This window comes from Lissotriton helveticus, chromosome 3_1 (genome assembly GCF_964261635.1).
Source record: "Lissotriton helveticus chromosome 3_1, aLisHel1.1, whole genome shotgun sequence".
Classification (NCBI taxonomy): Eukaryota; Metazoa; Chordata; class Amphibia; order Caudata; family Salamandridae; genus Lissotriton; species Lissotriton helveticus.
The window spans coordinates 1274122890-1274139083 of record NC_136061.1 but is presented as its reverse complement, the minus strand read 5'-3'; the positions used below and the strand labels follow the sequence as shown (position 1 = coordinate 1274139083).

General features: G+C 42.8%; 2 long non-coding RNA genes across 4 annotated transcripts in view; one reads left to right on the top strand and one right to left on the bottom strand.

Annotated features, from left to right (window-relative positions):
• Window positions 1-6478, top strand: part of LOC144824943 (uncharacterized) — a 49472-nt gene extending 42994 nt beyond the window's left edge. The window contains exon 3 of the long non-coding RNA XR_013609198.1: window positions 6342-6478. This is a non-coding gene — a long non-coding RNA (uncharacterized LOC144824943). The remainder of the gene's footprint in view (window positions 1-6341) is intronic.
• LOC144824941 (uncharacterized) overlaps window positions 1-16194 on the bottom strand; it is a 498402-nt gene that overhangs the window by 25130 nt on the left and 457078 nt on the right. For all 3 annotated transcript variants that reach the window (XR_013609197.1, XR_013609195.1, XR_013609196.1), the window contains exon 5: window positions 6367-6456. This is a non-coding gene — a long non-coding RNA (uncharacterized LOC144824941). The remainder of the gene's footprint in view (window positions 1-6366; window positions 6457-16194) is intronic.

Below are 16194 nucleotides of genomic sequence, written 5' to 3'. Positions count from 1 at the left end.
GCTGGCGTCGTAGTGGATTCGGGTGTCGTGGCGTTCGCGTGGTCCAGGGGTTGTGGCACTGGGCACTGTCCAAGCGCAGATGGGTGCAGACGGGCTTGCCTTCGGCACGCCAGTGGCGCAACCGCTGCGCGGGTCTGCTGCGCGGCCACTTGGCGGCCTGCATATGAGGTGGCTTGAAAGGGAGGAGCAGCCTGGAGGCGGGAGCGGGGAGGCGAATGGGTGTGCAGGGGGGCGGGGCCAAAGGGAAGCAGCGGCAGGAAAGTGCTGGATCGGGTACAGCGGGGGGCAGGGGTACTGGCGCACAGGGCAGAGGGGAAGGATAGAAAACCCAGGAAACAAGGAGGCAGGAACCAGGGAGTCAGGTGACGAGCAGCGGCGTGGGGGCGGCCTGCCTGCAAGCAGGGTCAAAGGTCGCTCCTGCTACCGCTTCTCGGCCTGCATATGAGGAGGCTTGGGAGGGAGGAGCAGCTGGGAGGCGGGAGCGTGGAGGTGAATGGGTGTGCAGGGGGGCGGGCCACAGGGAAGCAGCAGCGGGAAAGTGCCTGATCGAGAACGGCGGGGGTAGGGGAGTACTGGCACACAGGTCAGAGGGGAAGGAAAGAAAACCCAGGAAACAAGGAGGCAGGAAGGAGGCAGGAACCAGGGAGTCAGGTGACGAGCAGCGGCGTGGGGGCAACCTGTCTGCAAGCAGGGTCAAAGGTCGCTCCTGCTACCGCTTCTCGGCCTGCATATGAGGAGGCTTGGGAGGGAGGAGCAGCTGGGAGGCGGGAGCGGGGAGGCGAATGGGTGTGCAGGGGGGCGTGCCGCAGGGAAGTAGAAGCGGGAAAGTGCCGGATCGGGGTCGGTGGAGGGCGCGGGGTACTGGCGCACAGGGCAGAGGGTAAGGAAAGAAAACCCAGGAAACAAGGAGGCAGCAGGGAGACAGGAACCAGGAAGTCAGGTGACGAGCAGCGGCATGGGGGCGACCTGCCTGCAAGCAGGGTCAAAGGTCACACGGGCTGTTAGACAGCAAGATGTAAGAACTGACGCCACTATATGGCGTGCTTTCACATGCACAACCTAGACTTGGCACAATCGAAGCCCATGTTAGATGTGAAGACATTTAACATGGGCTTCGATTGGAATTCCATAGAGCATAATATCAAGTCCATTATCGCCGCTTTATCGGCAGTTTTCTGCTGATAAAGTTGCGATAATTTTATCGCCCAGGCTTGATAATATGCCCCATAGTCCTTTTGGGACAGCTGCACCACTCCTGTCTCCATACTCCTGACTCTGCACACTCTTGAAAGAGAACCACTCCTGACATCTGACACACACAGCCATAAGAAATACACGCCTGTCACTCTGTATACACATATTCCTGCCTCTAATACATTTTTAACACCTACCTATGTCTACATTTACAGGCTTCATTGATACGCACACACACATTAAAATTCTTATTCTGTATACACTCAGATTTATACACACTGACCATCATGATGTATACAAACATGCTAAGATGGCCCCTAACCCACATTCTACGTGATACACAGACACAAAACATGCATAATCCATACATATATTTCCTCAATGCAATAACACACACTACTGATTCCTTACTCCTAACTTTACAGTTTTCAGAGGCACACTGTTTTAACTGCAGTCTTCAGAGACACACTGTTTTAACTGCAGTCTTCAGAGACACACTCCAGTCCTCACACAGTAAAATAAACATACACACTCATGGCTCTACATGCACTGTAACTGACGCACACAGCAACTGTACACATGAAATACAAATATCTAACACATATGCACTCAATGCAATATATATACACCCGCTTAATACACTGACATACAGCCCAGATATTCATTGCTCTCTCTCTGCACATTCAGAATAATCACACACATTCTTGTCTGTATTGTATTGCCACAGAACCTCAAAAATAGCACTTCTAAAAACAATACTTCACAATTAGTAGTTCTAAAAAAATAAATACTTTGAAAGAAAAAACATTCCCCCAAGTTTTTGTCCCTAAATATATTGAAGCACATACATTTTAAAAGGGTTTGAGGGTTTAAGAGTTAGGAGCAGGGACGACCGGCTTACTAGGCGTTTTGCTGGGCTGGCAGGGTGGGGGCTAGTTTCACTGCCATGGGGGCAGGTTTTGTTGCTGGGGGGCTTCTGGCCTCGTTTCCCAATAAGCAATGCAAAAACAAATTGTTTTAAAGCATGCTTAAAGTGTACTTTAACTGGTACTCGGTAGGCCTGTCCGGCCTAGGGTAGGAGTTAAGGGTATAACATATAGGGTATACAGGTTTAGGGTTAAGGGCATAGAGTATAGAGGTTTAGGGTATGGGTTAGAGTTTGAGTTTCAGGGAATTGGATATAAGGTTATCGTTTAATGGTTTGGAGTATAAGGTATATGGTTACGGCCAGAGGGGTTTAGTTGTAGGATTATGGTTAAGGGTAAAGTGTTAAGGATAAATAATTATGTGGTTAGGTTAAAGAGTGAATCACTATAATGACATTTGTTTAGTTACATCGTTGGGAACGTGTTGATGATTGTTACAATTATTTTCAGTGGATCTGTTCAACATAACACAATTGAAGTGGTTTTCTACAAGAACGCTGCACTTAATTCATTTCAATGGAACACGCTACAGTTTCAAAGTGTAGCAATTAAAAGTGTTAAAAACATACGAATACTATTTCTGAGTAAACATTTGGAAGTAACAAGATCCAACCAACTCCATTCGTGAAGCACAATCCCAACGCATTTTAAAATACATATTTTGTTGTAATTTTCTAACTCAAAATAAGCATAGACATCGTTAATACACTTATTTATAAACTCTAGAATTTGAGATCTCCTGTGGGCAGCACCAGCAGAGTTTAATCAGCTATCTATGGGGAGTGTGCTATTCCTGAGGGTTTCCTTCCTACTGATGTCTCAGCCGCATGTGCTTGGGGACCCACCCCAAGTATCCACACATTCGTGTCCCATCAGAGGAGAAATGAGAGGGGGTGGGCGGAGCCTGGAGTACCAGGCCCGCACTGTCCATCTCTAGCAGTGTGTCCCATGCTCAGGCTGTGCCCACCTTCCTCCCATCTCTCTTGGCTTCTCTGCTTGTGGCAGCATGCTTTCATATTCAGGCCATTTTAGTAAATCCCTTTTCAAGGTAGACTTGGACCGCTTTTCTGCCTTCCATCTCATACCTACAAATGCCTACATAACACCGGGCCCGAATACCTCAACGACAGAATAAACTTGCACGTACCCAAAAGGAACGGCTGATCTTCCAACCTCGCACTGGCCGAAACCCCGCGCATCCACAGAGCCAGAGCAGGCGGAAGATCCTTCTCCCACATTGCGGGCAAAACCTGGAACAAACTCCCAACAGACATCAGACACGCCCCCTCCCTGAACACCTTCAGGAAGACTCTCAAGACCTGGTTCTTCTGCTAATCAGATCTGCTGACCCCCCCCTTCCCTCAGCGCCTTGAGATCCGCACGGGTGATTAGCACGCTTACAATACCGAGATTGATGGATTGATTGATAGCAACATTGTATGGTATTATAATTGTATTTATATAGCACTTAATACTTCGTAGGAGGCGTTGAAGTGAGTTTCGGCGAGTAGCACTGGAGAGAAGGAGAGTCTAGTGGGTGATAACATGAAGGGAAGGAAGAGACAAGACAGAGCAATATGTCTTTGGACAATACCAGCACCAAGTCGATAAGTTTACCTGTGACTCTGCTGCCCTTTGGGCATGAGTACATTTCTAATAAATTAGTTTACGAACCCGTTCTCTTTGTCTCTGTCTCTTCATTAATAAAGTAAATAACATCCTGCCAGACCATACCATGTGGTGATGCTCTGCATCTTCTGCCCCCGAAGACAACTCTTAGCCTACGCTTCCAGGCACTATCTATTGATTCTCTAGGAGTGACATATGCCGTATGTATGTAGTGGAAGTGAACTACTTTAAAACAGACTTCTCTAGATATTTTTGGGGCATTACCTCATATATGTTCCCATTCTTACTCATTGGTGGGCTTATTTATACCCTCCACCCACTTTTCCCTTGAAGTCTCCAGCCTACCTTTGTCTTGGCTAATTAGTGCAGGGTATAAAAGTGCTTTTGCTCTATTTCTGCCATTGGTGGTACATATTGTTTCAAATCTCTGATATATGTTGGTGGTTAATTATTTCCTGCTTTACATAATCATCAGGTAGCTCATATTCCTCCACTAAGTCTCTGAAGTCGACCAGAGTCCCCCTCCCTGTGTAACTTCTCTATATTTTCCTGCTAGTTTTCGGTCCACGTTCTTATTCTACCCCATTCTTGTGCAGGGAGAAGCGCCTGTGTCGATGCAAGGAGCCATGTTGGTGCATAAGGGGAGGGGATACCGTTTAAGTTTGTTGTAAGCATCGGGTCTATTGTCCAGCAGTGTTTTATCCCTCAGAGTGAGCCTCTCCCATCCTTCGGCTGCAGAAGGATTTCATAAGTTCTGTTATAATGTAATGTAGGGTATTCTACCTTTACTAAGGGGTCATTACTTCGTATTACCATTACTATGCATATTTTAGTTCGCAGATGCCATTACTTAGCATGCATTTACTTAGCATGCATTTACTGCGCATGTTCCATTACTTAGTATGCACTTACTACTTGGGGTACAGGGGTATTTTTAGGGGTCAGGGTGCGTTAGGGTTTTGGGGTGTAGGGGGTATTTTTAGGGTTCAGGGTGCATTTAAGGTTTTGGGGTGCTGTGGTATTTTTGTGGTTCAGGGTGCATTTAGGTTTTTGGATGCTGGGGTAATTTTAGGGCTCAGGGTTGGTTAGGGTTTTGTGGTGTAGGGAGTATTTTTAGGGTTCAGGGTGCATTTAGGTTTTAGGGGACTGAGGTACTTTTAGGAGTCAGGGGTTAGGATTTTGGGGTGCATGGGGTATTTTGAGGGTTCAGGGTGCGTTTAAGGTTTTGAGGTGCTGGGGTATTTTTGGGGTTCAGGGTGCATTTAGGTTTTGGGGTGCTGGGATATTTTTAGGGGTCAGGGTGGGATAGGGTTTTGGGGTTTAGGGGGTATTTTTAGGGTTCAGGGTGCGTTTAAGGTTTTGGAGTGCTGGGGATTTTTGGGGTTCAGGGTGCATTTAGGTTTTGGGGTACTGGGGTATTTTTGGGGTTCAGGGTGTGTTTAGGTTTTGGGGAGCTGGGGTAATTTTAGGGGTCAGGGTGGGTTTGGGTTTTGGGGTGTAGGGGGTAATTTTAGGGTTCAGGGTATGTTTAGACTTTTGGGAACTGGGATATTTTGGGGGGTCAGGGTGAGATATGTTATGTTATGTTAAACTAGCTTATATAGCGCATGGCTACCCCAGCAACGGGGCGTCCCAGCGCTTGCAGACATGCCAGGTCCTAGTATGGTAAAGGAGGTGCTAGATGGATGCAAATAACCAGGTTTTTATGAGTTTCCAGAATTGCAGGTGATTAGTGGTAGCCCGGGCTTTAGGGGGGATAGAGTTCCAGAGCTTAGGGGCCAGATACCTGAATGACCGACCACCAGCTCTGCTCCTCCGAATTCTGACAGTACAGGCCAGTGAGAGGTCCGCTGAGCGGAGTGCGCGCGCAGGCGTATAGAAGGAACACAGTCCATGCAGAGTTAGGGGGCCAATGTTATACAGGATTTTGTGAGTGAGGCAAAGAATTTTGAAGTGAATGCGCTGTTGTATAGGAAGCCAGTGTAGTCGACGGAGAAGGGGGGACGTGTGGCAGGTTTTGGGTAGAGCAAATAGAACGCGGGCGGCAGCGTTCTGTGCTCTTTGCAGCCTATTTATTGCCCTCAAGTTGGATCCCAGCATGAGGGCGTTACAATAGTCCAGGTGAGATAAAACTGAGGCCTGGACTATGATCTGACGAGTAGCAGGCTCAAAAAAACCAAGAATGGGTTTAAGAGAGCGAAGACGCCCAAAGCAGGTGCCTGCCACTTTTTGGGCATGAGACTCCAGGTTGAGAGTATTGTCCAGTAGCACCCCCAGATTTTTCACCGACTCCTTGGGCAAAGGGGCAGGTCCCAGCGATAGGGTTTTGGGGTGTAGGGGTATTTTTAGGGTTCAGGGTGCGTGCCAGGGGATAGGCCACTACTACGATAAATGTTTTGTTTTAAAATACCAATAACACGTTGTAATGGTATGCCTAATTAACTGCGAAGTAAACATATTTTTAATGTATTTGTAAATATTTGTAGAGTAAAAGCATGTGCACTAAAATCGTGCGTAGTAATGGTATTGGCAAAGTAAAAACTTTGAAGTAAATACCTGCGGAGTAACGGTGTCAATGTTTTCTCTTTCTAGGTCAGCAGCTTTCTCGGCTACTCACCTTGCCATCAGCTGCAGGTGTGCACATCGCCCATTTGGAACACGCTATACCGACTCCATAAAGATGCTTGTCAAACACGCTTTTGAATGCCTTAAAAAATAAAAGATAGCGAACAGTATGTTTGAGTTCACAAGACATTATTTAGTCACATGAGTTCGCAAACACTTGCGTTTGCAAACTTCTGTAAAGAGCTATTTTTAATTACTTTATGTACATTGTCACAGCTAACAGACACACACTGGATGATGCCAAGTAGCCTGTCCACGAGATACACATGCTGAATACACACATATTTACATAGTCCACATGATAAAGTCCTCCCTTTCTTGGGAAGGGAGAGGTGTGGCACTAGGGCAACTGACGCTGGAATCTGCGGATCACAGTTCGATACCCAGTGCCGGTGGCAGATTAGCCCAGCACCATGTGACTCTGGGAAATAGCTTGCTTAATCTTACCAACGGCCCCCAGCACCTGAAGACCCTCATGGGTGATTGTTCGCGCTTTATAAATGTGGATTATTATTAATGTGGATTATTATTGGCTTCATTCCCTCTCTTTGAACAGTCTCATAGTAGGGTGCATGGTGCAAATTCAGGACGGTGAGTGTAAAAATTCAGGACAAATGGTCAAAATTCTTGACAAAAATTCAGGACAGAAGGTCAGAATTCAGGACAGAATTACGGAACAAAAGGTACGTTTTACAGACACATCAGAGGAGGTCACGTAATAATACATTAGTAAATAGAAAACCAGCACAAGTCAAAATAAGTTTATATTAGGTTGAGAGAACCCTGCAATGCATCTGTTGTGTGTGCACATGTAAAACTTAAACACCTGCGTTTGCATATGCAAAAAAAAAAATATGAAGAAAACGTTCAAAGCTGAAGGCTTCTCAGATCTCCCCATTAAAAAAAACCACCCCATCCGATCAATCATCCCAAGGGGATGTGATGTTTAAAAGCCAAGGGGGCTCCGAGGGCCAGGGTAAACTTAAAAATAACAGCACAAAAGCAGAAACTTTGCACTTTTGGAGAAAAATAAATAAATAATAAAGGACAATTGTATTTGTACCATTATCACTGCTTGTGTTACAGTTTAGGAGACTAACAGTGGATGCATCTGGGTAACATGCGCCAAAATGAAACCTCCACCTCCCCAGAGCTTGGCCCTTGGTGAGGTGACAGGAGCCCATAAACAAAAGCAGTTTGCCATGCCCTGGGCTCTGGCAGGAGGAGGCCCAGCAAATGCTGTCACTGCACAGAGAGGCCCATTATCATTCTGTATGTGATAATTAGACTGACATACAGAATGATAATGAGCGATAGCGGCCTGTGCCAGATCGGGGAAGGGCTGCTGCAGGCCACTGATCACAGCAGGAGCACGAGCTGGCCCCTGCAGTGAAAGTCACAGAACTCTGAGGCTGCTTGCTGGGGGCAGCATGCTCCAATGTCTGAAATTACGGACAAAAGCGTAGGTGAAATAATTCTTCACAGACAAGAGCCCCAAATTACAAGGAGTCTGTGAAATTTGCGGACGGTTGGTCACCCTATCTCAAAGTACTCTGGAAACTGAGACTCATAATACATTCACTCCTACCTCCATGTACAGTCACTCCAATTTACACATGCTCCCCACAATGCCTGACACACAAAAACACACTCATGATCCCATAAAGCCTCAGACTGCTCACACACACTTCAGATTCTTTGCACATTTTTGAGTAGACTCTCCTGTCTCTGTAAACCTGCTTCACAGACATGTAACACTTTGAATTCTGACTGTATGCACACCAAGGCTAAAATGCTCTCAGACCAAAAGACACACCCAATACACGTGGCAGATACAAAACTGCATGATGCCTGACACACACCTCACGATTCACACACACATAACACAGTCACACAACCCAAACAATAGAGTTGCCAGCACGATTCACTGATAACACTCTCCTCACTCAACACTCCTGAATGTACAAACACTTTTCAGAAATTTTACATTTCCTTAAACTTTAAAATTGGATATTTTCAGAAAAGCTACTATTAAGAAAAAATTGAAATGTTCTTAAATATAACTAAAACTTTAACAGTGGTTTTACCGTAAACTGTAAAAAAGTTAGGAAATTGACAAAATAAGATTCAACCTTTACTCCACTGTACTAATTCAGTCTTAACTCCCACCCCAGTATACACTGCACCATACACAACATCATCAATTTCATCATAAACTAACACACTAATCATGATTTAGCAATTTACAAATCATCAACCATCCATTTTTCAAAATACATTACTTAACTACATATTATCCATTATATGTCCACATAAAAGAGCAGCATACACACACACACCCCTCATCCAACAACAGCACAGCCAAACTAATATGAACACACCAACCAATTTATACTCACTCACACATCCACCAATATAATCCACACAACCACCTTCATTTGCCAACAGAACAACCATCATTCAGTCATAGGTGCACCATTTGCCAATGGTCTATAGTATCTATAGCTAAATAACAAACATCATACCACCGTTCACAAAACATCAAATATTAGTACACACCAACCACTGAAACACTCCGTCGCTTGCATTTACCCTGGGACTTAACTTTGGGATCTTGAATTCTGAGTAACGCTGTTGGACCTGCGATGGGCAAGCCCAGCACAAAGGGGGGTAGCTTGGCTCAAGTGTCAAGGCAGTGAAGGCTGTAGTGCTAAGCCGGCTCTCACCCAATAATAACCCCCTGCACAGTCACACTAAAAACACACCACTGCTGTAGAAAAATACGATTCCTTTATGTAAAAGTTCTCTGCTTGTGAATAGGGATCAATTGGAAAGCACAGTTACATTTCACTTTTCACAAAACTCTGGGATTCAGGTTAAGAATAAATACAGGGAATAAATACAATACATAGGAATTCAGGAATACTGGCATTGAATAAATATTGAGAATAGCTCTGTTCAATAAATAGATTAAATAGCAGGCTCAACTGTCACCATTACATGAATTAAATACCACTTGTACATAGCGCATTACTTTCTAGTCCGTTTGAGGCATTACTCCGTGCTAGAAGGCATTGTATAATCCAAGATCGGTTGTACAATGGAAAGAGAGAAAGAGAAAAAAAAAGTTTTTTCACTGAATAACTTTATTTAAACTTTGCCTTTTGTCGTATTTGTTTGTAAAACACCATTACAAAATGGCCACCAATATTAGAGTGCGAGTAATGTTTAAATATGTAAATATCTGTATCAGTGTCTCACTTTGTGTATAAGTGGCTGCATGGGTTGGTGAGTAGCTACACGAGTGTCTATATGGGTTATTCGTTGGTTTTTTGAGTATCAGAATGAGTGTCTGTATGGTTTGGTGGCGGGTATTACTTAGGGCACAGATGCATGAATGACTGACTCACTGTTTGTATGTGTTTTGAAGACAGCATGTGTGCAGGACTGCATGGGTGGATGAATGTGTCTATGGGTGTGCTAGTGAGTGAATGACTGCCTCAATAGTGTCGTTATGAGTAAGTACATATGTTTTAAACAAGTATATGTGAATATCGATGTATATAAGTAAGGATATATGACAGTGACAGATTCAAAAAGTTCCTGTATAAATAAGTATGTGTTTCTATCACTGATTGTTTAAGAGAGTAAATATGTGTACGTTTCTGTAAAAGTAAGTGTAGTGGTGTATGTATAGTTGTATATGCAAACAAATGGATGTTTGAGTACATGTATAAGTGACTATATAGAACTGTTGGTGAATGAGTGCACGGGTATGTAGATGGCGGAATTACTGAATAGGTTGTTGGTAAGTGGTATTGGTATCTCCATTTTTTAAAAACAATTTACTTTCTATTTCTGAAGGTGTGTATCAAAGGTTATATTACGCCAAAAGGAGGTCTGCCATTCTTTCACAGGGATGATATCATCAGTGATGTCATCAGTGATGTCATTTGAGATGTCATCAGTGATGTCATGAGTGATGTCACTGACCATGTCATGTGTGATGTTATATGTGACGTCATCAGCAGTGCATTGCGGGCGTGCAAGTTATAGTTAGCTGAGCTAACTATAACGGAGGAATTTCAAAGGTTTTGTATGAGAGAAATGTTCAGCTAACTATAACGTGTGAAAACTAGGGGTTTTTCAGTGAATTTGCATGGTTTTTTAAATACTAATTCCTAACTATAACGTGAGTGAAACCTATGTTTTTTTCAAAGAATTTGAAAGGTTTTTTAAATGCTAATTCCTAACTATAACGTGTGTGTAACCTATGGTTTTTTCAATTAATTTGCAAGGTTTTTTAAAAGCTAATTCCTAACTATAACGTTTGTGAAACCTATGGTTTTTTTCAGTGAATTTCAAAGGTTTTGTAAATGATAAGTTATAAATGTATTAATTATTATGTCTTTCTTTTTATACTAATTTCTTATATTTTTAATATAAATATTTATATATATTTAATTTTTTAGATTATATTTCATATTCTTATTATAAAATAATAACAAAACTAAATTGCAAAGTCATTTTTGGATTAATTATTACTTGACTTTGGTTGCAAATATAACACAACTCCAGCAATGCTCTGGGGCCCTATGCTCACAAAGCTGTATCAATCCTTACACCTGCTTCATGCATGTGCAAGGTTTTGACACAGCATAAGTTCAAAAGTGACTGAATGAAATGTTATACATTTCACTCAGTCACTTTTAGGAGGCGTTGCTACACCCCCTTCTGCACAGGAAAGCCTCTTCTGGCGCAGGGCTTTACAATGTAATGCACCCTCCAGATGCGTCACATTGTTAATAGCACACACCATGGCACATCTTTTGCACCACCGCTGTGTCACAAAAGTGACGCAACAGCTGTCTAAAAGAGGCACAAGGGTATTGTAAATCCGCCCCTAACACATACAAAATCATCCAGGCAGTTTCACCAGCAGCGCAAATTGAAGCATAGACTTCTAACATATTTATGTACATATGTTACATTCAAGTGCTTCACACATACTACAGTAGACTATAGGTAAACACCTTATAGATTTATGCTGTAGCACTTCCTTATAGCTCTGCACTTTCACATTCTCCATACACTAGTAATATATTCATTCATTCATTTATGAACTACACATTCATTCTGACAAACTGTTAGACACTAACATAGAAATATGGTTCTTTCTTTGACCAGTGAAGGTAGTTCTAAAAAGAACTGGTTTTTTTTGTTTTGTATTTTTTGTGTGTTTTCTCAACAAATATCCAAGCGGAACAAAAGAATGAAAAAAAGAACAACTAATGTCGAGGACAGCAATGATCCTGCATCCTGCGTTTCATCAGGTCTATAGACTGTTTCCCATAACACAAAAGTTTATTGCAATAAATGCAAAGAATTTTAACTCTAGCAAAGTCAGAATCAATATGTGGGTGTGGACTGCTTGCTGAAAATGCTGCCGCAGTTGATGTGCTTGGTGTAGCAGCAGGTGGGTTCTTGTGCAACCTCCGTCTTTCAGCTCAAGCAAAGTTCTTGGGGTGTAAGCTCTTCACGAGTCGCACCATATTTGCTGTGCCAAAGGAGTATTTTTTACATGGATCACCCTTTGAAAGAGTTGTTTGGCAAATTTTACAGGTTACTTTTGCAGCATTAACCTTTTTTTGACCTTCTGGAAAAGTGAAAAACTTCCAAATTAGAGCTTCTTTCCTCTTCTTTGGAGCTTCTTCAGGAATTAAATATTCCTCTGAAGAACTGCTGGAAGATGACTCCATTGCTCTTATTATGGTGATCTTCCTTCTATTTGAGAAGATTCTCACAACAAATGCTTCTTCTTAGAAAGTCAAAGTCGAATAATTATAATGGGACGGAACTTTCAACACTCGCAATAGGAAAAGTTACGAACCAATCAAATATCTACTTTTAAAGTCACATGGCTTTGCGTACGCTTATGATGCGCTTGTGCAGCTCTTTCAATACGAGTACGCATGATGTTCTACCGCGATTTGTGTAATTCTTTTTAAAAGTAATATAGGATTATTAAAAGTATTTAAAAAAAATCATAGTTATCCCAAATGTCTGCCCTTAGTATGTACATTAAATACATACATGTTTTAAACCAAGTAGAAACCTTGCCCCCTTTCGCGTACAGATCGCCGTACATGACGTCACACCGAAGCTTTAATGCGACGCGTAACGTCAAAGCATATTTGTACCGTATGCGCGGGTACACGCTGAGTATGATAAGCAGTACAAACTATGGTGCGATCACCCTCTCAGTGACAAATCAGAGCTCAGGGCGCGCTAAGGAGAATGATTAGAAGTACTGACTCATTGCAGATCTGACTCTGGGCCTGCCTCTGCGTACATTATAACACCGCCCCCATCTCTCTCTGTTGTTAATGGTTAGTGCACACACTCATACTTGCACATGCGCGGGGCACGCCCGCCCACACTACCCACATGCCACCACCTAGCATGCTTGCTATCATTTAGCCTTGGAAACCAATACATTACCCAATGGTATGTCCCCCAGGGCTATCATTCTTGCAGACCGCGAAAACTCTACCAATGACGGCCCTGGCCTTGGTGTGATCAGCCCCCACAGTTCCCATATAATGCGGGCACTGATGTGAGCACGCTCTCTTTTGCCTGCCTATGCTGCGATGACAGACAGACTGTCGAAAACACCCCAGACTCAGCAAAACCGCAGCCTTTCAAGACACGACAAAAGACGACAGAAGCAAAGGTAAGAGAAGAAGTCACAACATCAGCCTCCACTGTAAATTGTGTATACATAATGCTATTTTTTTATCCTTCATATGGCTTTCCTACCACTCAATGGTTTTAAATTGTACTTACATAATTGAAATATTTCTTTATAAGTCACGAGGTCCTATACGCCTCTAATCTTAAAAATTTTGCGTGTATACATTTTTGTGTCGTATTTCTGTATTACGCCACGTGCTTAGGCCTCTATTATTATTAATTGTGCGTCCATGATACTATTTTCTTTTCTGCATCACGAGGCCGTCCCAGGCCTCTATTAACTTATTGATCTTCCTTTGTTTGCTGGAGCAGCAACAGTCTTAACTACGGAATATTAAGAACCCACATTAAAATTCACTTTTGATAGTAGTTACGCAACTCAGTTCAAGATGACTAATCAAAATGTCCTTTTGTTTCCTTCACCAAACATCGTTCAGAAGCAACTACAGCCTATCGAGCAACAGCAATGGAATTCTCTGCAACTTATTGAATATACTTTGACGTATAGGGAGACTTCAAGTCAAATGGTGAACTCCGGTGGCCGCACTCTTTATACAAGGTAAGCACAGCACCCTAGATCTTCAAAGCCTTCATAGCAATGCATTAGAAATCAGTCGCCCTAACGGGCGTCAGTAATGCAGTAGGCACTTCCATATAGACACCCCTTGAACGCGGCACTATAACAAGTAAAATGTACCAGGTACACTACACTCGTAAAACTGTAGTGTTATCTTTATTTGTGAAACAAGAGAGGGCCATATTATCAACCCTTGGCGACAAAATTATCGCCACTTTATCGGCAGCAAACTGCCACTAAAGTGGCCATAATAGGTTTGATAATATGCTCTATGGAATTCCAATCAAAGCTCATGTTAGATGTGAAGGACATCTGACATGAGCTTTGATTGGAATTCCATAGAGCATATTATCAAACCCATTATCGCCACTTTAGCGACACTTTCCTGCCAATAAAGTGGCAATAATTTTTGTCGCCCAGGCTTGATATTATGGCCCAGAGTGCGTAGTGTACAGCAGCTTCTCTATAAAATCTATAATTACCTCCGAGCAGTGACAACAGATAGATTACAACAGTCTGACAAACAGATCCTCAACCTTATTACGCCACTTTTGAGTCACTTTTAACATGGGTAAAGTGATGCAAGGAGCTAGTAAATCTACGTCTGGTTCAACAAAAATCTCAACTCCAGACTCTGCGACACAGTTTTAATGTTGTTTTCTCTCTCTCTCACTCTCTGTGACATCATTTCTCTTTCTCTCTTAAACTTAGACACTGCTGTCTGCTTGGACGTGTAGAAGATCTGCTCAACTTAAGTTGTGAACTCCACTTCCTAATGTGTATGGCACATAATTTACACAACGGGAAGCACAGAGGCCTAGATCTACAAAACCTTCATAGGAATGCATTAGAAATAATTCGGCATAACGGGCGTCAGTAACGCAGTAGGCACTTCCATATAGACACCACTTGAACGCGGCACTATAACAACTGAAATATACCAGGTACACTGCACTCATAAAACTGTAGTGTTAGCTTTATTTGTGAAACGAGAGGGGGCCATATTATCAAACCTTGGCAACAAAATTATTGCCACTTTATCGGCAGCAAACTGCCGCTAAAGTTGCCATAATAGGTTTGATAATATGCTCTATGGAATTCCAATCGAAAATCATGTTAGATGTGAAGGACATCGACATGAGCTTCGATTGGAATTCCATAGAGCATATTATCAAACCCATTATCGCCACTTTAGCGACACTTTCCTGCCGATAAAGTGGCAATCATTTTTGTCGCCCAGGCTTGATATTATGGCCCAGAGTGCGTAGTGTACAGCAACTTCTCTATAAAATCTATAATTACCTCCGAGCAGTGACAACAGATAGGTTACAACAGTCTGACAAACAGATCCTCAACCTTATTACGCCACTTTTGAGTCACTTTTAACATGGGTAAAGTGATGCACGGAGCTAGTAAATCTACGTCTGGTTCAACAAAAAATCTCAACTCCAGACTCTGCGACACAGTTTTAATGTTGTTTTCTCTCTCTCTCACTCTCTGTGACATCATTTCTCTTTCTCTCTTAAACTTAGACACCGCTGTCTGCTTGGACGTGTAGAAGATCTGCTCAACTTAAGTTGTGAACTCCACTTCCTAATGTGTTTGGCACAAAGTTTACACAACGGTAAGCACAGAGGCCTAGATCTACAAATCCTTCATAGGAATGCATTAGAAATAATTTGGCATAACGGGCGTCAGTAACGCAGTAGGTACTTCCATATAGACACCACTTGAACGCTGCACTATAACAAGTAAAATGTACCAGGTTCACTGCACTCGTAAAACTGTAGTGTTATCTTTATTTGTGAAACGAGAGAGGGCCATATTATCAACCCTTGGCGACAAAATTATCGCCACTTTATCGGCAGCAAACTGCCGCTAAAGTGGCCATAATAGGTTTGATAATATGCTCTATGGAATTCCAATCAAAGCTCATGTTAGATGAGAAGGACATCTGACATGAGCTTCGATTGGAATTCCATAGAGCATATTATCAAACCCATTATTGCCACTTTAGCGACACTTTCCTGCCAATAAAGTGGCGATAATTTTGTCACACAGGCTTGAAATTATGGCCCAGAGTGCGTAGTGTACAGCAGCTTCTCTATAAAACCTATAATTACCTCCGAGCAGTGACAACAGATAGGTTACAACAGTCTGACAAACAGATCCTCAACCTTATTACGCCACTTTTGAGTCACTTTTAACATGGGTAAAGTGATGCAAGGAGCTAGTAAATCTACGTCTGGTTCAACAAAAAAACTCAACTCCAGACTCTGCGACACAGTTTTAATGTTTTCTCTCTCTCTCACTCTCTGTGACATCATTTCTCGATCTCTCTTAAACTTAGACACTGCTGTCTACTTGGACGTGTAGAAGATCAGCCCACCTGATGTTGTCCATCCCAGTGGCTGCAGTGTTTGGCCGCAAGGTTTATTCAACGGTAAGCACAGAGGCCTAGATCTACAAATCCTTCATAGGAATGCATTA